The sequence below is a fragment of the Triticum urartu genome, chromosome 3A (assembly GCF_056163025.1).
Source record: "Triticum urartu cultivar PI428250 chromosome 3A, HENAU_Tu73, whole genome shotgun sequence".
Taxonomy (NCBI): domain Eukaryota; kingdom Viridiplantae; phylum Streptophyta; class Magnoliopsida; order Poales; family Poaceae; genus Triticum; species Triticum urartu.
The window spans coordinates 506,134,621-506,156,315 of NC_141875.1; the positions used below are offsets into that span (position 1 = coordinate 506,134,621).

General features: G+C 46.4%; 1 long non-coding RNA gene across 1 annotated transcript; it reads right to left on the reverse strand.

Moving 5' to 3' along the window:
* Positions 1-15,692: 15,692 nt before the first annotated feature.
* LOC125544711 (uncharacterized) lies at positions 15,693-18,888 on the reverse strand. Its single transcript, XR_007299627.2, has 2 exons — positions 18,331-18,888; positions 15,693-17,837 (listed from the first exon to the last, which is right to left on the reverse strand). It is a non-coding gene; the product is annotated as an uncharacterized LOC125544711 (long non-coding RNA).
* Between the last annotated feature and the right edge of the window lie 2,807 nt (positions 18,889-21,695).

Genomic DNA, 21,695 nt, shown 5'->3' on the forward strand with positions numbered 1-21,695 from the left:
GAAGGGGAAAACCCTCTGTCGGGTTATCGTGCCAGCCGACTTAGCAACAAGCATCCTCTTCCAGACCACATCAGCATAGCGGAACGGAAAAAATATATGCTCGTCTTTTCAAAGATCCGAGATTTAATGGCCAATGGCTTGACCGGATTTGATCTGGTTTGATGTTGGGTCGCCTGGAGGATTCTGCCCTTAAGCCGCCGCCCCAGCTTAATGTGCGTGTACACCTATGACTTAAAAGATCCACAGCGCCACTTACAGATTCAGTTGACTGATGATGATATCAATAATATGACCAAGTCTCTTTTGAACGAGAGCTTGGCATATTGCAGCAAAGCCGGACTGAATCCTTTCTGCATTCTCAACTAGCCACCAATTGTAAGCTTGTAACAATTTTTAGTTGAATCATATTCTAACTTAAACTGTCCTATTTCCACAGGCCAATTCTCCTTTTTGGAATGAGAAGCTGCAGGATAAGCCGGGCAAGATGAGCCGGACGAAGAATAAGGCTCAGAAAAAGCCTGTCAAGAAGAAGACCAACACCTCTGAGCCTTTTGATTTGGATGACATTGAGTCAAAGGTAGAACTTGACTCCCTTGGCTCGTTTTTTGTACATCTTATTGACAATGATCACTATCAGGATGATGTGGAAGGCAGCCAAGCAGGCGAAGAGGTAACTATCCTTTCCTCCGACTCAGAACCTCTGCCAAGACAGAAAGTTCGTCAAGCAAGTCGGAAAGTAAGGTTTTCTCATCCTTTAGCTTATTTGGACCTCAACTTTATTTTGAAGAAGTAGCAACATGAAGCTCGCCACACGACCCGGAACAGCGGTGGTGGGGTTCTCTCCTCCGGCTTACCAAACACTCCGACTCCTCGCAAGCGCCCTCCAAAGGTTTCACAAACTTCCGACTTAGCTTATCTCAAAGCAGGTATTTTTCGGCAGCCTCTTAACCCTTCCGACTCAAATGACCAGGGAACATCTCATTCTTCCTCCGGTGACTCAACTGGGACCCAAATCCCAATCTTCAAGACCGTACCCGGGTGAGAATTTTAAGTCTACGCACTCTCAATTATGCACTTGACTGTCATATTAACCTTGTCTTGTGCTTCATTTTCAGCGCTATGGCAAAGCCCGGTGAGAAGCTGAAGGTGACTAAAACAGTTGAAGACTCAAATCTCAATGAACCGAAGAAGCAAACAACAGAAACTTCTCTCCAGGCTGTTGAGGCCACCATTGATGACCTGCCACTAGAGGAGCACAACGTCACCATAGACCATATGGATGTTGAACCGGCCATTACCAAGCCGCCAAGTCCCATCAAGCCTACTGAAAAGAAGGCTAATGATGTTGTCATTACTGGGCTTGGTTACATGACACCGGGCAACCCCACGGTCCACTACAAGAATCTTGTTAATACATGACGGATTCAATCTGTCATGGAACAGTGCAAATCCGTCATCGAGGGAGGTCCGTGATGGATTTAGAATCCGTCATGTATATCGTGTCATAATTTGACAACCGTACCACCATGAAAGTTCCTGTCCGTCACCGATGAGTCCCTAGGCCCGCCTAGGCCCGGTCCTCTATGACAGACTAATCCGTCATGGATTGACATGGCATTGTGCAAGCATGAGCCTGACGTGGAATCTAGGAGGTACCAGCATGGATCTAACATGGCATCCTGCATAGCCAAGCCCATTCCCCATTTTTTTAGTGTGTCCGTGTAACACCCTCGATGCAGCTATACCTCCCACATGTCGAGGCACGACTTAGAGGCATAACCGCATTGAAAGCAATGTCGCAAGTTAGGCAATCTTCACAACATCCCATGTAATATAGATAATAGAAGGGGAGATACATAGTTGGCTTACACTCGCCACGTCAATCAAAGTACATAAATAGCATTACATCAACCAAACACTCATGGCCCGACTACGGCGCCAAAATAAAAGATAAACCCAACATGCGACACGGTCCCGATCGCCCCAACTGGGCACCACTACTGATCATCAGGGAAAGACACATAGTAACGGTGTGAGTCCTCGTCGAACTCCCATTTGAGCTCAAGCGCGTCATCTGGAACGGAGTCATCAGGCCCTGCATCTGGTTTGGAAGTAATCTGTGAGCCACAGGGACTCAGCAATCTCGCACCCTCGCGATCAAGACTATTTAAGCTTATAGGTAAGGCAAGGTAAATATGTGGAGCTGCAGCAAGCGGCTAGCATATATGGTGGCTAACCTGTTCGCAAAAGAGAGCGAGAAGAGAAGGCAAGGCACGAACGAATAACTAGAGAACAACCTGCGACAAGCATTACTCCAACACCGTGTTCATTTCCCGGACTCCGCCGAGAAGAGACCATCACGGTAACTCACACAGTTGATTCATTTTAATTAAGTTAAGGTTCAAGTTATCTACAACAGGACATTAACAAATTCCCATCTGCCCATAACCGCGGGCACGGCTTTCGAAAGTTCAAATCCCTGCAGGGGAGTCCCAACTTAGCCCATGACAAGCTCTCATGGTCAACGAAGGAATAGACCTCCTCCCGAGGCATTCCGATCAGACTCGGTACCCCGGTTCTACAAGACATTTCGATAAGTTAAAACCAATCCAGCAACACCGCCCGAATGTGCTGACAAATCCCGATAGGAGCTGCACATATCTCGTTCTTAGGGCACACTCAGATTGTCCTAGGTACGGGTAGGCCAGCCCAGAGTTGCCCCTGGTGGCCACCGGCAGCTGACAGGTGGACCAACACTCAGAGGAGCACTGGCCCGGGGGGGTTTAAAATAAGATGACCCTCGGGCTCCGGAAACCCAAGGGAAAAAGAGGCTAGGTGGCAAATGGTAAAACCAAGGTTGGGCATTTCTGGAAATGCTTTAATCAAGGCGAACTATCAAGGGGTTCCCATTATCACCCAACCGCATAAGGAACGCAAAAATCCGGGAACATAACACCGATATGACGGAAACTAGGGCGGTAAGAGTGGAACAAAAAACTAGGCGAGAGGCCGAGCCTTCCACCCTTTAACAAGTATATAGATACATTAAGATAACAAGGAAATATAATGATATCCCAACAAGTAAATAATGTTCCAACAAGGAACGGTCTCCAATCTTCACCTGCAACTAGCAACGCTATAAGAGGGGCTGAGCAAAGCGGTAACATAGCCAATCAACGGTTTGCTAGGACATGGTGGGTTAGAGGTTGGACATGGCAAATAGGGAGGCGTGATCAGCAAGTGGTAGGCATCGTAGCATAGGCATAGCAAAAGAGCGAGCATCTAGCAAAGCAAAGATAGAAGTGATTTCGAGGGTATGATCATCTTGCCTGCAAAGTTGTCAGAGTTGACTGGATCCTCGAAAGCAAACTCAACGGGCTCCTCATTAGCGAACTCGTCTCCCGGCTCTACCCAAACAAGACAAACAAGCAACAAGGACACAATCAACCACGTGCAAAGCTCAAACAATATGATGCAAACATGGTATGCTATGCGGGATGCGATATGCGATGCATATGCAAGATTTGACAAGGAATGAATGAACCTGATCTCAACATGGAAATCCAAGTGTGCCACTGGAAAGGTGAGATGAAATCGCTTGAAAACGATATAAAGAACGCCGGAATCGGAGTTACGGTTTGGAAATGGCAAGCAATTCAAATATGGCACCGGTCTGCGATATACAGCAAGTAGACACCTAAATGCAACAAGATGAACATGCTACAGCACCCAAACATGACAACAAAATATATGGCAGGGATCCATACATGATTCTTAACAAAAGATGAACACTGAGCTTCGGCCAATTCATCCATTAACAGGTTCAAACAAGCATGGCAAAAATGCATTTGGTAAAACAGATTTCAGACTTAGTGAAATTAACACTTGTCTAGAATTTCAGATCAGGTAGCACACTTTGGACCATGAAAACTATATGCTACAGGACCTGAACATGGCAAAGTAAAGCATGGCATGGAGCTACTCAAAGAGCTTAACAAAAGTCCCTTAGTGACCTTGAGCCAAAAGGGATCAGAAAATACATTTGCAAGGATGTGAACATGGCAAAAACATAATCAGATCACAGGCTTAGTGAAAAACTAGAGCATGCTAAATCAGATATCAAGTAGGCATATTTACGAGCTCGATGCACTCACTACAGAGCAAGTCATGACCATCTAAGCATACAACCATCAAGAATACACATTATACAAGCTAGACATGGCAACAACAATAATATAGCATGCACGGATCAACTATAACATCCTCGACAAAATCGCTAACAAGTAGACAATCTGCCCAGATTCACGAAATAGCAAAAGTAGAGCTCGATTGACTCAAGCTAGGGTGCTCCATAATTGCAAACAAAGACATGGATGGATAAAGCACTACAAGATTAACAAAACATCCTTACTGATCATCCTCAAAAGAGGCACGGATCACTAGGAAATAACATGAACATATGGCATATTGAAATAAACAGATCAAGGACTTAGTGGAAATGCTAAGTCCCTGAAATCAGCATTAACGAATGCACCACTTTGCAAGCTTGTGCTAGTCACCACACACATCAAAAAAATACATGGATGGCACCTCTGGAAAGATGACAAAGCATATAACAAAACACATGTAGAGCTCAGGGGCATATCATGCTCACAATAATCATGGCAAAAATGACAAATATCTAATTGGAGCAGCAGATCTGACAATTATCCCAAATAGCACTCTTCCAACAGCATTTCGGGCACGAAGATGAACTCAAATGAAAATGATGCAATGATAGGAAATGATGTGATCTCTGAGATGAACATTTTTATATGCTATACGCGCAAAACGGATCTACGGATGCGGAGTTACGACATGACGAACATGGGCATTTGAATCAGAAATCTTGGGGACTTAGTAGATTTCGAGGGGGGGAAAGTCAACCTCCGTGAGTTTTCAGATCTGGGTGCGGTGAACGAGGATCGCCGGAGGAAGGCCGCGCGGTGACCGGAGGAGAAGAGGGAGGTCGCCGGCGATGTCGAGGTCGTCGGATCCGGTCGCTCCTTGACCGGATCTGGCTGGAGGAGGGGGTACTCCGGCGAGCTCCTGCAGGGAGGCGCGGCGCGGGGCTCGGAGGAGGTGTGCAACTGCGGCGGCGGCGGGGAGCTCCAGGCACCTGCGGGGAGCAGGCCACGGCGGAGCGGCGAGCTCCGGCAGCTGCGAGGCAGGCGACCACGGGCGGGCGGCGCCCGTGCGGCGGCGGCGGCGGAATGGGCCGCGGGGGCCCGGTTCGGGCTCCACGGGCCTCGGGCGTCGACGGGTCGGCGGGATGATGGGGCGCAGCGTGGTTCGTTGGCGGAGGCGGCGGACGTGTCCCGTTGCGGCCGGACGTGTCCGATGCGCGCGAGGAGGATGGATCTAGGGTTAGGGGAAGAGTGGAACCGCGAATTTCGGAGGGGGGGGTGTATATATAGGCATAGAGGGAGCTAGGAGAGTCCAAATGAGGTGCGGTTTTCGTCCATGCGATCGTGATCGAACGCTCTAGATGATGGAGAGGGTTTTGGTGGGTTTTGGGCCAAAATGGAGGGGTGTTGGGCTGCAACACACACGAGGCCTTCTCGGTCCGTCGGTTATCCGTTGGAGCATCAAACGAAGTCCAAATGGTACGAAACTTGACAGGCGGTCTACCGGTAGTAAACCAAGGCCGCTTGGCAAGTCTCGGTCCAATCCAGAAATGTTTAACCCCCACACACGAAAGAAAGGTAGAAATGACCACCGGAGGAGAACGGAGCACCGGAATGCAAAACGGACAACGGGGAAAATGCTCGAATGCATGAGACGAACACGTATGCAAATGCAATGCACATGATGACATGATATGAGATGCATGACAACGACAACAACACACGGAGGCAAAGACCCGAACCCGAGAAAATAAAATAACTTAATGCCGGAAACGGCAAGAGTTGGATTACATATTAGGTAAATCATATCTGGGGTGTTACAACACTCCACCACTACGAAAGGATCTCGTCCCGAGATCTAGGACTGAAAGAATGCCGGGTATTCAGAATGGAGGTGATCCTTGCGTTCCCAGGTAGCTTCACGGTCAGAATGGTGTGACCACTTGACTTTGAGGAATTTGATTGACTTGTTGCGAGTCTTGCATTCAGTCTCTTCAAGAATAGCAAGGGGGTGCTCACGATAAGAGAGATCTTCTTGGAGCTCAATGTCTTCGAAGTTGACGGTGCGGTCAGGAGTCTTGAAGCACTTTCGAAGCTGAGAGACATGGAACACGTCATGCACATTTGCAAAGTTTGAAGGAAGCTCGAGTTGATAGGCGAGATCGCCTCTCTTGCTGACGATCTTGAAAGGTCCCATGTATCTAGGGGCAAGCTTCCCTTTGATACCGAAGCGACGAGTACCTTTCATTGGAGAGATGCGGAGGTAAACATGATCTCCGATCTCGAAAGACAAATCACGGTGCTTACTATCATAGTAGCTCTTCTGGCGGGATTGGGCTGCTTTGAGGTTATCTCGAATGAATTTGCACATTTCCTCTGCCTCTGTGATTAAGTCATTTCCCTGAAGTTGACGTTCACCGGTTTCAGACCAGTTGAGAGGGGTACGGCACTTCCTGCCATACAGAATTTCAAATGGGGCCTTGCCCGAACTTGCTTGAAAACTGTTGTTGTAGGAGAATTCAGCATATGGAAGACAATCCTCCCACTTCATGCCGAAGGAGATCACACAAGCCCTGAGCATATCTTCAAGAATCTGGTTGACACGCTCGACTTGACCGCTAGTTTGAGGATGGAAAGCTGTGCTGAAGCGGATGTTGGTGCCCATGGCCTTCTGAAAAGAATCCCAAAACTTGGAGGTAAAGATGCTGCCACGGTCTAAAGAGATCACTTGTGGAATACGTGCAGAGAGACAATCCGAGAGGTATAGAGCTCCGCCAATTGAGCTGCAGTGATTGACTCTTTGATAGGCAGAAAGTGAGCCACTTTAGTGAGTTTGTCGATGACAACGAATATAGCATCATTGCCACGCTTGGACTTTGGAAACCCAGTCACGAAGTCCATCTCAATGTGGTCAAACTTCCATTCTGGAATGGCAAGAGGTTGGAGGAGACCAGCTGGCCTTTGGTGTTCTGCCTTCACTTTTCTGCAGACATCACATTCATTCATGAACTGAGCAATCTCGCGCTTCATTCGAGTCCACCAATAAGCCTGCTTGAGGTCCTGATACATCTTCGTGCTCCCAGGGTGGATGGAGAGGAGAGAATTGTGAGCCTCGTTCATGATCACTTTACGAAGGTCACCTTTGGGCACAACAATACGATCCTCGAAGAAGAGAGTATCCTTGTCATCAAGGCGGTAGCACTTGTACTTGGGTTGACTCTTGGCAATCCCAATCTTCACCTTTTTCACCATAGCATCAAGGAGCTGGGCTTGGCGAATCTGGTCTTCCAAGGTAGGAGAGACTTGAAGGTTGGTGAGGAAACCTTGAGGAACAACTTGCAGATTAAGTTTGCGGAAAGCTTCACAAAGCTCGGGTTGATAAGGCTTGAGAATCAGACTGTTGCAATAAGCCTTCCTGCTCAATGCGTCAGCAATCACATTGGCCTTGCCTGGAGTATACTCGATACTCGGATTATACTCTTGAATCATTTCGACCCATCGAGTTTGCCTGAGGTTGAGATTAGGCTCAGTGAAGATGTACTTGAGACTCTTGTGGTCAGTGAAAATGTCCACTTTTCTTCCGAATAAGAGATGTCTCCAAGTCAAAAGAGCATGCACAACTACCACCAACTCGAGGTCATGAGTGGGGTAGTTCTTCTCATTGGGCTTCAACTGGCGAGAGGTATAAGCCACAACTTTCTTCTCTTGCATCAACACTGCACCAAGACCTTGGAGAGAGGCATCGCAAAAGACCTCATACGGCTTGGATTCATCAGGCGGAGTCAGAACTGGAGCAGTGACCAATTTCTCTTTCAAAGTGTTGAAAGCAATGTCACACTCTGGAGACCAAACGTACTTGACATGCTTCTGGAGAAGATTTGAGAGAGGCTTCGCGATCTTAGAAAAGTTTTCAATGAATCTTCGACAGTAGCTTGCGAGACCGAGGAAGCTACAGAGTTGCTTCATGTTCTGAGGTGGTTCCCAATTCACAATTGCAGACACCTTCTCAGGATTCACCGCAATGCCCTTGGTAGAGATGATATGACCAAGATAAAGAACCTCATCGAGCAAACATTCGCACTTAGAGAACTTGGCGTAGAACTGGTGTTCCCTGAGCTTATCGAGTACCAAACGCAAGTGCTTGGCATGATCTTTCTTGTTCTTCGAAAAGACCAGAATGTCGTCGAGATAGACCAAAACGAAGTCATTGGTGTAGGCGTTGAAGATGAAGTTCATCATGCGAGAGAAAGTCGGAGGAGCGTTGACGAGGCCAAAAGACATGACAGTGTATTCATATGAACCAAAGCTTGTCCTGAAAGCCGTCTTGGGAATATCTTGATCACGGATTCAAATCTGATGATAACCCATACGGAGATCAAGCTTGGAGAATACTTGGGCACCTTTGAGTTGTTCGAACAGCTCGTTGATGTTGGGAAGTGGGTATTTGTTCTTGATGGTCTTCTTGTTCAATGGACGGTAATCAACACAAAGTCGGTCCGTTCCATCCTTCTTCTTCACAAAAAGAACACTACAACCCCACGGAGAAGAACTAGGTCGGATGAGACCCATTCTCTCTTGAATATCGAGTTGCTTCTTCAGCTCCTTCAACTCTTCGGGTCCGAGCTTGTAAGGACGCTTGCACACCGGTTCCGTGCCAGGCTTAAGATCGATGATGAATTCAACTGGCCGGTGCGGAGGCATTCCTGGAAGCTCTTCTAGAAAGACGTCTTGATATTCGCAAACAACTGGGATTTGCGAGATAGCATCTAGTTCACCCTTCTCATTGAGAGAAAACTGACGGATGGTATCATCACGAGTGGCAAAGACAATTACATCCTCAGACGAATGAGTCAATTGAATCTGCCTGGCTTCACAATCAAGATGCACCTTGTGCTTAGAAAGCCAATCCATTCCGAGAATAAGATCAATGTCCAAGTCACCAAGAACCGTTGGAGAAGCCAGAAACTTGTAGTCACCCAAGGTGATAGTAACATCCGGAACGATGGAGTCAGCATGCATGCGCTTACGGGGAGAGACACCTGCTAACGGACTAGGCAAAACTTGCGAAGTCAATTCATGTCTAGATGTAAACGGTCTAGAGATGAAACAATGCGATGCACCAGTGTCAAAAAGAACTTTAGCTGGAATATCATTAACAGGAAGGTTACCCATGATGACATCTGGCGAGTCCACTGCCTGAGCTGCATTCATCAAGTTGACCTTGGCGCGCTTGGGGTTATGCTTGACCACAACTGTACTTGCCGATCTCACAGGAGGAGGAGGAGGGAGGCGCCTCTAATTGAAGCATTTGTTGGCATAGTGACCCTTCTGTTGGCACTTGTTACACGTGACCTCTGAAAGCGGACGGTGATACGGAGCACTCGATCTTGGAGCTTGAGACGAAGTCTTGTTCTGAAAGCCAGGGTTGGGTGGGTGGGAAGATCCACTGCCACCTTTGCTCTTCTGATACGGCTGACGGAACGGAGGAGGAGGAAGCCAATACTTCTACTGCTTGGCCACTTGAGTAGAGGAAGAAGGAGTAGTGTCTCTGACTCGCTTCTTGGAAGCATCACACCTCAGTTGAGCAGCCTCTTGCTTCAATGCCATGTTGTAGAACTCATCGTACCTCAAGGGCTCAAAGAGAACAAGAGCTAGCTGGATTTCTTCTCTGAGACCACCCCTGAACTGGTATATCATGCTCTTCTCGTCAGGGACGTCCTGCTTAGCAAAGCGGGCGAGCTTCTGGAACAACTTGTTGTAGTCATAGACAGACAAAGAGCCTTGCTCCAGGTTGCGGAATTCCTCACGCTTGCTTTCAACCACGCTCTGAGGAATATGATGAGCTTTGAAGTCTTGATGGAATTCATCCCAGGTAATCACACGGCCTCCTCTTGAATCCTTGTACTGCTGGAACCATTCTGCAGCTTGGTCTTTAAGTTGGAAGGAAGCGAACTTGACAAAGTCCTCAGGCCCGACGTTACTGCACTCGAAATGCTTGCACAGATCCACGAGCCAATCGTCAGCATCAGTTGCCTCAACACAATTGCTGAAAGTCTTTGGCCTATTAGCAAGGAACTGGTTGAGTGTAGCAAAGTGATTCTGGTTGTTGCCTTGGTTGCCTTGGTTCGCTTGATTGCGCTCTTGAAGAATTTGCATGATCAACTGTGTGTTTGCATTGGTTGCGGCCATCACAGCTTGCCATGCCTCCGGAGGAGGGGGAGGTGGTGGCGGATCCTGATTCTGATTCTGATTGCTGCTCTTAGCGGGAGCCATCCTGAAGAGGGTGACAACCGTTAGCACATTGACAGATAAAATGAAGCTGAATCCAATGGGTTGAAATTGCAACATATAGTCTTCACATCCGAACAAAATGAACGAATGCATTCCACTTGAAATGGTCACATATCCATATATTGAGAAGCCACTTAGAATTTAGGTAGAGGAATAAATCAACAAGGTACGGAGCAAGAATGAATACTCGGTAAGAAATCCCAATCTCAAACCAAATATCCGTGGAAGAAGAACTAGAGCTACAAGAATTCCCACCTATGAAACTCCCGAACCTTTCCGGTTATGCAATCAGGTGTTGGGGATACAGGGGAAGCATAATATCTCACCCAAATATAGCAAATCCTACATCCAGCTGTATCCATCCTTCAACACATAACCGAGAAAAACTTCGGAAACCATCTACCTCAACCTTCGCAAAGCACCCGTTATACAAGTTATGGCAATACTCCCAAACTCCCGCCCCAGTACTGGGTGGCGTCGAGGTTATCTCACCAACGAACTGCATAAAAGAGATTTTCGATGTCGGCGTACTAAACTCAGGTATTGCAGAACTGCAACGATAAAATTGTGACGACAACACCTCAGAGCTCAACTCCCCGGGACACTGCCACAACCCCTAAAGACAGGAGGCACCAAGAACAATGTTCTCGTCACAAAACCATCGGAACGATTCCAAGATACCCGCGTGATCCTAAATTTTTTTTAGTGAAATTTGAGAAGAGAAGAGTCAAAACTCTATGTCAAGATGCCTTACCAGAGTGATGAGGAGACTGGGGAGTAAAAGAATTCCTAAACTCTCCGATATATAATTCCTAAATGACTCAAAACATTTTTCTAGACACAACTTGGCCGCTAAAAATGATCAAGCAATGGGGGCTCCTAAGGTCGGGGAAGGCTCTGATTACCAACTTGTAATGCCCTCGATGCGGCTATACCTCCCACGTGTCGAGGCACGACTTAGAGGCATAACCGCATTGAAAGCAATGTCGCAAGTTAGGCAATCTTCACAACATCCCATGTAATATAGATAATAGAAGGGGAGATACATAGTTGGCTTACACTCGCCACGTCAATCAAAGTACATAAATAGCATTACATCAACCAAACACTCATGGCCCGACTACGGCGCCAAAATAAAAGATAAACCCAACATGCGACACGGTCCCGATCGCCCCAACTGGGCACCACTACTGATCATCAGGGAAAGACACATAGTAACGGTGTGAGTCCTCGTCGAACTCCCATTTGAGCTCAAGCGCGTCATCTGGAACGGAGTCATCAGGCCCTGCATCTGGTTTGGAAGTAATCTGTGAGCCACAGGGACTCAGCAATCTCGCACCCTCGCGATCAAGACTATTTAAGCTTATAGGTAAGGCAAGGTAAATATGTGGAGCTGCAGCAAGCGACTAGCATATATGGTGGCTAACCTGTTCGCAAAAGAGAGCGAGAAGAGAAGGCAAGGCACGAACGAATAACTAGAGAACAACCTGCGACAAGCATTACTCCAACACCGTGTTCATTTCCCGGACTCCGCCGAGAAGAGACCATCACGGTAACTCACACAGTTGATTCATTTTAATTAAGTTAAGGTTCAAGTTATCTACAACCAGACATTAACAAATTACCATCTGCCCAAAACCGCGGGCACGGCTTTCGAAAGTTCAAATCCCTGCAGGGGGGTCCCAACTTAGCCCATGACAAGCTCTCACGGTCAACGAAGGAATAGACCTCCTCTCGAGACATTCCGATCAGACTCGGTATCCCGGTTCTATAAGACATTTCGACAAGTTAAAACCAATCCAGCAACACCGCCCGAATGTGCCGACAAATCCTGATAGGAGCTGCACATATCTCATTCTCAGGGCACACTCAGATTGTCCTAGGTACGGGTAGGCCAGCCCAGAGTTGCCCCTGGTGGCCACCGGCAGCTGACAGGTGGACCAACACTCAGAGGAGCACTGACCCGGGGGGGTTTAAAATAAGATGACCCTCGGGCTCCGAAAACCAAAGGGAAAAAGAGGCTAGGTGGAAAATGGTAAAACCATGGTTGGGCATTGCTGGAAAAGCTTTAATTAAGGCGAACTATCAAGGGGTTCCCATTATCACCCAACCGCGTAAGGAACGCAAAAATCCTGGAACATAACACCGATATGACGGAAACTAGGGCGGTAAGAGTGGAACAAAACACTAGGCGAGAGGCCGAGCCTTCCACCCTTTACCAAGTATATAGATGCATTAAGATAACAAGGCAATATAATGATATCCCAACAAGTAAATAATGTTCCAACAAGGAACGGTCTCCAATCTTCACCTGCAACTAGCAACGCTATAAGAGGGGCTGAGCAAAGCGGTAACATAGCCAATCAACGGTTTGCTAGGACATGGTGGGTTAGAGGTTGGACATGGCAAATAGGGAGGCATGATAAGCAAGTGGTAGGCATCGTAGCATAGGCATAGCAAAAGAGCGAGCATCTAGCAAAGCAAAGATAGAAGTGATTTCGAGGGTATGATCATCTTGCCTGCAAAGTTGTCAGAGTTGACTGGATCCTCGAAAGCAAACTCAACGAGCTCCTCATTAGCGAACTCGTCTCCCGGCTCTACCCAAACAATACAAACAAGCAACAAGGACACAATCAACCACGTGCAAAGCTCAAACAATATGATGCAAACATGGTATGCTATGCGGGATGCGATATGCGATGCATATGCAAGATTTGACAAGGAATGAATGAACCTGGCCTCAACTTGGAAATCCAAGTGTGCCACTGGAAAGGTGAGATGAAATCGCTTGAAAACGATATAAAGAACACCGGAATCGGAGTTACGGTTTGGAAATGGCAAGCAATTCAAATATGGCACCGGTCTGCGATATACAGCAAGTAGACACCTAAATGCAACAAGATGAACATGCTACAGCACCCAAACATGACAACAAAATACATGGCAGGGATCCATACATGATTCTTAACAAAAGATGAACACTAAGCTATGGCCAATTCATCCATTAACAGGTTCAAACAAGCATGGCAAAAATGCATTTGGTAAAACAGATTTCAGACTTTATGAAATTAACACTTGTCTGGAATTTCAGATCAGGTAGCACACTTTGGAGCATGAAAACTATATGCTACAGGACCTGAACATGGCAAAGTAAAGCATGGCATGGAGCTACTCAAAGAGCTTAACAAAAGTCCCTTAGTGACCTTGAGCCAAAAGGGATCAGAAAATACATTTGCAAGCATGTGAACATGCCAAAAACATAATCAGATCACAGGCTTAGTGAAAAACTGGAGCATGCTAAATCAGATATCAAGTAGGCATGTTTACGAGCTCGATGCACTCACTACAGAGCAAGTCATGACCATCTAAGAATACAACCATCAAGAATACACATTATACAAGCTAGACATGGCAACAACAATAACATAGCATGCACGGATCAACTATAACATCCTTGGCAAAATCGCTAACAAGTAGACAATCTGCCCAGATTCACGAAATAGCAAAAGTAGAGCTCGATTGACTCAAGCTAGCGTGCTCCATAATTGCAAACAAAGACATGGATGGATAGAGCGCTACAAGATTAACAAAACATCCTTACTGATCATCCTCAAAAGAGGCACGGATCACTAGGAAACAACAGGAACATATGGCATATTGAAATAAACAGATCAAGGACTTAGTGGAAATGCTAAGTCCCTGAAATCAGCATTAACAAATGCACCACTTTGCAAGCTTGTGCTAGTCACCACACACATCACAAAAATACATGGATGGCACCTCTGGAAAGATGACAAAGCATATAACAAAACACATGTAGAGCTCAGGGGCATATCATGCTCACAATAATCATGGCAAAAATGAAAAATATCTAATTGGAGCAGCAAATCTGACAATTATCCCAAATAGCACTCTTCCAACAGCATTTCGGGCACGAAGATGAACTCAAATGAAAATGATGCAATGAGATGAAATGATGTGATCTCTGAGACGAACATTTTGATATGCTATACGTGCAAAACGGATCTATGGATGCAGAGTTACGGCATGACGAACTTGGGCATTTGAATCAGAAATCTCGGGGACTTAGTAGATTTCGAGGGGGGGAGAAAGTCAACCTCCGTGAGTTTTCAGATCTGGGCGCGGTGAACGAGGATCCCCGGAGGAAGGCCGCGCGGTGGCCGGAGGAGAAGAGGGAGGTCGCCGGCGATGTCGAGGTCGCCGGATCCGGTCGCTCCTTGACCGGATCTGGCCGGAGGAGGGGGTACTCCGGCGAGCTCCTGCAGGGAGGCGCGGCGCGGGGCTCGGAGGAGGTGTGCAACTGCGGCGGCGGCGGGGAGCTCCAGGCACCGGCGGGGAGCAGGCCGCGGCGGGGCGGCGAGCTCCGGCAGCTGCGAGGTGGGCGACCGCGGGCGGGAGGCGCCCGTGCGGCGGCGGCGGCGGAATGGGCCGCGGGGGCCCGGTTCGGGCTCCGCGCGCCTCGGGCGTCGGCGGGATGACGTGGCGCAGCGTGGTTCGTCGGAGGAGGCGGCGGACGTGTCCGGTTGCGGCCGGACGTGTCCGATGCGCGCGAGGAGGATGGATCTAGGGTTAGGGGAGAGTGGAACCGCGAATTTCGAAGGGGGGGTGTATATATAGTCATAGAGGGAGCTAGGAGAGTCCAAATGAGGTGCGGTTTTCGGCCACGCGATCGTGATCGAACGCTCTAGATGATGGAGAGGGTTTTGGTGGGTTTTGGGCCAAAATGAAGGGGTGTTGGGCTGCAACACACACGAGGCCTTCTCGGTCCCTCGGTTAACCGTTGGAGCATCAAACGAAGTCCAAATGGTACGAAACTTGACAGGCGGTCTACCGGTAGTAAACCAAGACTGCTTGGCAAGTCTCGGTCCAATCCGAAAATGTTTAACCCCCACACAAGAAACAAAGGTAGAAATGACCACCGGAGGAGAACGGAGCGCCGGAATGCAAAACGGACAACGGGGAAAATGCTCGGATGCATGAGACGAACACGTATGCAAATGCAATGCACATGATATGAGATGCATGACAACGACAACAACACACAGAGACAAAGACCCAAACCCGAGAAAATAAAATAAAATAACGCCGGAAACGGCAAGAGTTGGATTACATATTAGGTAAATCATATCCGGGGTGTTACAGTTCGTTTAGCCCATTTATTTCAATCCAGCCCATGATATTCATCCAACCAGCTACGACATCACTCATTAAACATAATCAAACAAGCTTTCGCAACACAATTAATTTCCATTGAACATGTCAATTGTTTGGCCATTTCACAAATTTCTATCCAATTATTTCACTAAGTAAAGGCCTTCTAAAATGTGCCCAAGTACACATCCAACATCAGTTCACATGCCCTGAATAACAATTACATTAGATTACAAATATGGAACGCTGTACAGACCCTCTTAATCATCAAGTTCACCTCCGTAGCTCAAACTTCCTAAGCGCCTCTCACCACCAAGGAAACCTGTAAAAAACAATATGCTTCTGTTACAATATGCTCTCGAAACCTGTAACAAACTTCCTAATAGATACACTAAAGTATCAAGAACAGCAAGTGGACTCTATATTACAAAAATATATTTTGTGACGAATCTAATGAAACTAATTCTGTAGTGAAGATGTTGATATAGCTTCCTTTAAAATTTGTCAAATTCAGTTAATTCGGAATGGTAGAGAAAACAAGAATTAAATGAAATGTTTAAGGTGGAGATACTTCCAAAGTTACACTGCACTTAACGTAATTTACTAAACTATAACCACTACCACTACCACTGGATTTTCATAACAGATCCTACATGAAACAAATGCAAAATTTGATTATTATATTTAGAATTGGATAAGAGCAAATCCATCAAACATAGAACTTATATGATGGTCTATGGCAATCTGATCTCTACCAGTAATGCAAGAAATAACAAACCAGGCTGTGAGTAATTCTGAACAAAAGAGCTATACAGCCAACGATGGTCCGCAGAATATTTCAGGGAAGTATATCTAAACTATTATAAAATAATTATGACTGAATATGTACTGTAGTGTGAGAATGTAGTAGTGATTGCCGTCGTTGATGAAAGTCCTGAAATATGTTAACCAAGGAACACTATTTCAACAATACAGAAAGATAAAAATGCTAGAACTTAAAGCGACATCCAGTAATACATAAAGTGGATAACTCCCTTTTCCCGATATATCAAGCAGCTACATTCCCTTTTATTAGGCAGTAAGAAGAGATACAATTCTACTTTTCTCTTTCGACTCTGGAAAGACACAAAAATGCATAGCACATACGATTTTTCCCTAAGTTCTGGAATTTTACAATGCCTACAAACGAGAATAACAAAGTATATACGCTAAAAACAATGGCATCACTAACAAACATTATACATGATGCAGAGAAGTACAAATTTAATTTATTGCATGGCTTAAGTAATTACCCAAGTAATTCTTGCTAGATTTTTCAATATTTTTGCCTTTTCAAGTCCTTGTGCAGGAGTTAAGTACATTGCAATTATATAATTGCACATGAATTAGAGCACTATGAGTTTTGATCCATCGTACAAAATACTATCAGTTTAATTGTCACGAAAAATTAAGATTAGACACACCACATGGAACTTCAAGCGGCTTGTTTATCATTTTGCATCTTCGTCAAGTATTTTAGGTACCTATAGAACAAGACAGAGAGAAATAAATAATTGCATGTATGATGTATCTCAAGATTAAACTGTACAGCTACATGTGTGGGCAGTCGATAGCTACATGAAAGTTTATTATCCATTAACCAAAAAACATATAGGTTGAAAACTGCACAGCTAAAACAAGCCCATTAACTATAAACAATAAAAGTCATATTTATATGAAAAGAAAACGGCGGAAAGAAAACAGAAAGTACTCTCCTTATTCTTGAATTTGAAAGTTTTGTGACTTTAATAGTAATCATTTCAGTAAGTATAGGACCAGAATCATGGACTGAATTTTTAGTTAGAAGAACAAGCATTGAATTATGTGTATTTTCAGTCAAGCTTACTTCCAGAAAACATTATACTTCACAAATACAAACTGAGCCCTAGCCGAACATAAGGGCAAATAGATGTTTGAGTAAAGTGTATGCATAACATAAAAGGCATGTGCAGGAAAGGGCAGTGCAGATAACATCACCAAGTAAAAAATGTTTCTGGTCCATGTGAGATATCCAAAATTATGCTGGCAAGGACAGTGGAGATATCATCACCAAGTAAAAAATGTTTTTAGCTGTACAAATACCATTAGATGCACTGACCGATGTGGGATCCATCACCATTATGTGCATGCAGAAACATTGGACACTGCAGTAAAATGTACCTACAGAATCTGCAGATACGAGTTTTTCTTCAGTTAGATATAAAATGGTATGAGTTTCTTAATTCTAAAAGCTGACAGGATAAATCTTGCAGGAAATTACTCTGAATTAGCAGTGTTCAACTACAAAGCTATGCTTGATATGCAACAAGAATAGAAATTTGCCTAGTACTTTTTGTTTCTAGTACAAATAAAGGAACAAAGCACAGACAATCTGTAACAAGCGAGTAACCCTCAATGGTGCTCGTGCCCTTGCTGCTCGTGTTAATGTCAAACAAGGCAGACACCTAGATGTTTTCCCTGTACCGGTTCAACATGGCCAACGAGGCCTGCAGCCATCCTCTAACAGGAACGACTAGATCCATCCATGGCTGGTGTTTTGCCCAAGTGTTTTGCTCGTCCCAGTGGTACTTTGTACTCCTCGGCAGAGCTCCAAAAAACCCTATATTACCAGAGATGAACAGAGGGGGGCTGTAGGGTACGGGACCGGTGCAGAGGTACGTACTAACTCTTTCCGGCCGGAGAAGGTGAACAGCGGGGCGTAGAGCAGGCTGCGCACCACGGATGGAGAAGACGACCGCGACAACGAGGGGACCGACGGTGGCGCAGCTGACGGACAATTGGACCGAGCCACAAGGGCCGCCGATGTACTCTGGATCTGTGGCGGTGTTGCCACCTCCTGTACCTCACCTCAGCTCGCCGCCAGATGGAGCTGGATCAATGCACGCCGCCAGCGACGACAGGGACGTACAAATCTGGCAGTTGGTCCCACGGCCACCGTTGCCGCCTCAGATCGACGGGTATGACTGGATTGCAATAGCTCGAGGGGCCGATCTGAATGGGGAGGGGCGTGGAGTGGGGTAGATGGGTAGGGGTCAGGGGCAGTATATATGTGCCGGGCCCGGCAGGGGGTGGTCCAGGGGCCGCCGCCGGCGCCGACATGGAGCGGCGAGGGGAGGAAGGTGAAGTGGCGGCGGCTATGGTTGGCACGGGAGATTGGAGAAAGGTAACTAGGGTTAGGCTAGAGTGTGGACTTTGTAGTTAAATGGGCTGGCTCGACAATTTCGGCCCCCCGCGCTGGTGACTTAAAATTTTCCGTCACGCACGCTTTTTCACAGTTTCGCTCTATTTTTTCTCCTACATACACATTGATTGCTTCCAAGTGACATTGGGTCAAACAATGGGCACGCAAGACACATCAGCAGGAGCCACCCGTGACGGTCCAATCATGGATCAAGAAGTAAAAGGCTAGGCCCCGTTAGCCGATCCATGACAATTTCCATGACGGCCTCTCGATGTCCGTCATAAAGGCAGTACCGTTTTGTGGCTCATTCGCCGCTTGCTGATATGTGACGGTTTTCATGACAGTTTACAAGAACGTCATCACAAATCCGTCACAGTTTTCATGACAGTTTACAAGAACGTCAAAACATAGTGCTAAGGAAGAATTATCGTTGCTGACAAAGGCAAATGGTCGGTGAATCTGGAAAGCTATGCCCAATACAGCGCTCAAGAGATCCACTCTGGGTATATGAATCATCCTCATACAAGCCGTGACTTTGAGGCCGGCTTAGTCAATCTTATGAAGGGACGTTTTGAGGTAAAATCCTCAATCTTCTTTATATAAGTATATTTCTGTCAGCCGCCCAGTCTACTGGATGTGATAGAATTGAATATGTTGTAGACTGTAGATAGCCTTATATATAACAAGATCAAAACAAGTAGCCCCCAAGGACCGGCTTAAACTAGAAAGTTGAGCCGGGACTTCAAATAGTAGTGATCAATGTTGCATATGTAGCCCCCAAGGGCCGGCTTAATCAGCATGAATAAGCCGGGACTTGTCACCATAATTGTGATTAAAATCCAAGTATGTAGCCCCCATGAGTCGGCTATAATCATAACAATTTAGCCATGTCATCATAGAATTGTCTTCAAAAAAGAGAAATGTGCATTAGCCCCTCAGTGCCTAGTGAAATACTTGTATTGTGCTTGGGACTTCAAATAAAATGATTGTAATACTACCTATCATATGCATACTACAGGCGGAGCTAAATGCGAAGGAATCCCAAGTCGCCGATCTTCAGCAAAATATAAAGTTTCAACAATCTGAAACTTCCAAGTCCAAATCGGAATCGACAACCGCCTTGGAAGAGATGCGAAAGTTGAAAAGGGAGTTCAAGGCTGACATGACAAGCTGGGAGCCTGAGAAGACAACTCTGTTGAAAAGAGCAGAGGAAGCGGAGTCTGCCCTTAAGCCGGTAGCCGATGAGCTTTCCGGTTTAAAGCATCAAATTAACACCATGACAGCTGCCATCTTTGGTAAGTAACATTCTACTTCAATCTCTCCGTAGCAATGTATATCAACCATTACTCGGTTTACCAACACTTTTTCATTGATGCATGCCCGAGAAGCTCCAACCTTGGTCAAGATATGTGCGTCAAACTCAAAGCCTCATATACTCTCGTGGAACAATTATACACTGGCGCTCAACGAGCCATCTTTGCTGCCTTACACAAAAAGTCACCACCTTCTCTTACCAAGGAAGTGCTGGAGAGGCTATCTGTGTTGTCGCAAAGAATCAAAGAGTTGAAGCGATCAACTGCCCGAGAAGGTGCCATCACCGCATTAAGCCGGGCAAAGGCGTGGCAAGCAGATCTTGATCCAGAAGACTTGGCCAATGGCTGCCCAAGCGTAAAAGAAGACGGATCTCCCTTCAGTGCTGAAAGGATCAAGATGGACCTAGAGGGGGGGTGAATAGGTCCAAATACAAATTTTAATTGTTACTTAACAATTTTTAGGCAATAATGCGGAATGTGAAAGTGAGCCTAACAATTGCAAGTGAGGTACTAAGTACTAAGCAGGTAACACAAGTAGTAACTAGGCAAATACAAAGTGATGAAGTAAGTGCTAAGAGACAAGTAACCACAAGTAGAGAGTTAGGGTTAGGGATAACCGCAACTCCGGGAGACGAGGATGTATGCTGATGTTCACTTCCTTGGAGGGAAGCTACGTCACCGTTAGAGAGGTGGATGTTACCACGAAGGCACACCAACGCCACGAAGGCTCACCCTATTCTCCCTTTGAGACAACACCATGAAGGCGTTTCTCAACCACTAGTGGTAGACCTTGGGGTGGTCTCCAAACCCTCACAAACTTTTCGGGGGTAATCACAAAGCTCGATTCCTCTCCGAAAGACTCCTACCACCTAGGAGTCTCCAACCCCCAAGAGTAACAAGATCGATGGGGAAAAGCTCAAGACTTGCTCAAATCACAAATTCTTTTGGTGCAAAGATGGAGAAGGAGTGGATCTATCACTTGATTGGACAACTTCTCTCGAATGCTCTCAAATCCCTTGGGGATCTAAGATTTGGTGTGGAGGTGTAAGAGAGAGAGTGAGATGTGTTCTAGGGTTTTTCAAGAGTGAATGGTCAACCCTCTCCCTTGGAGGAGAAGGGCTATATATAGTGTGAGCTCAAATATGGCCGTTGTAGTGCAAGTGAACGGGCAGGCCGTACATCTGGGCTAGGGGCCGGACATCTGGCCTGGCAAGCCACTTAAAGAGCAAGGCAGAAAACAGAGCAGGAAACAGAGGGGCCGGACATCCGGGGGTCAAGCCCGGACATCCGGCATAACAGGAAGGCCCGGACATCCGGTAGGTGGCCGGACATTCGGCGCACAGCCCAGCATAAAAACGCCCTCTGGACACCTATGTACGGATATCCGGCAAGGAGCCTGGACATCCGGCGAGCACTGGGAGCCTAGACATCTAGCGTAGAGGGCCGGACATCCGACAGCAACACTGCACAAAAGTGCATTCTGGAATGGCTAGGCCCGGATATCTGGCGAGAGGCCCGGATATCTAGGGAGCA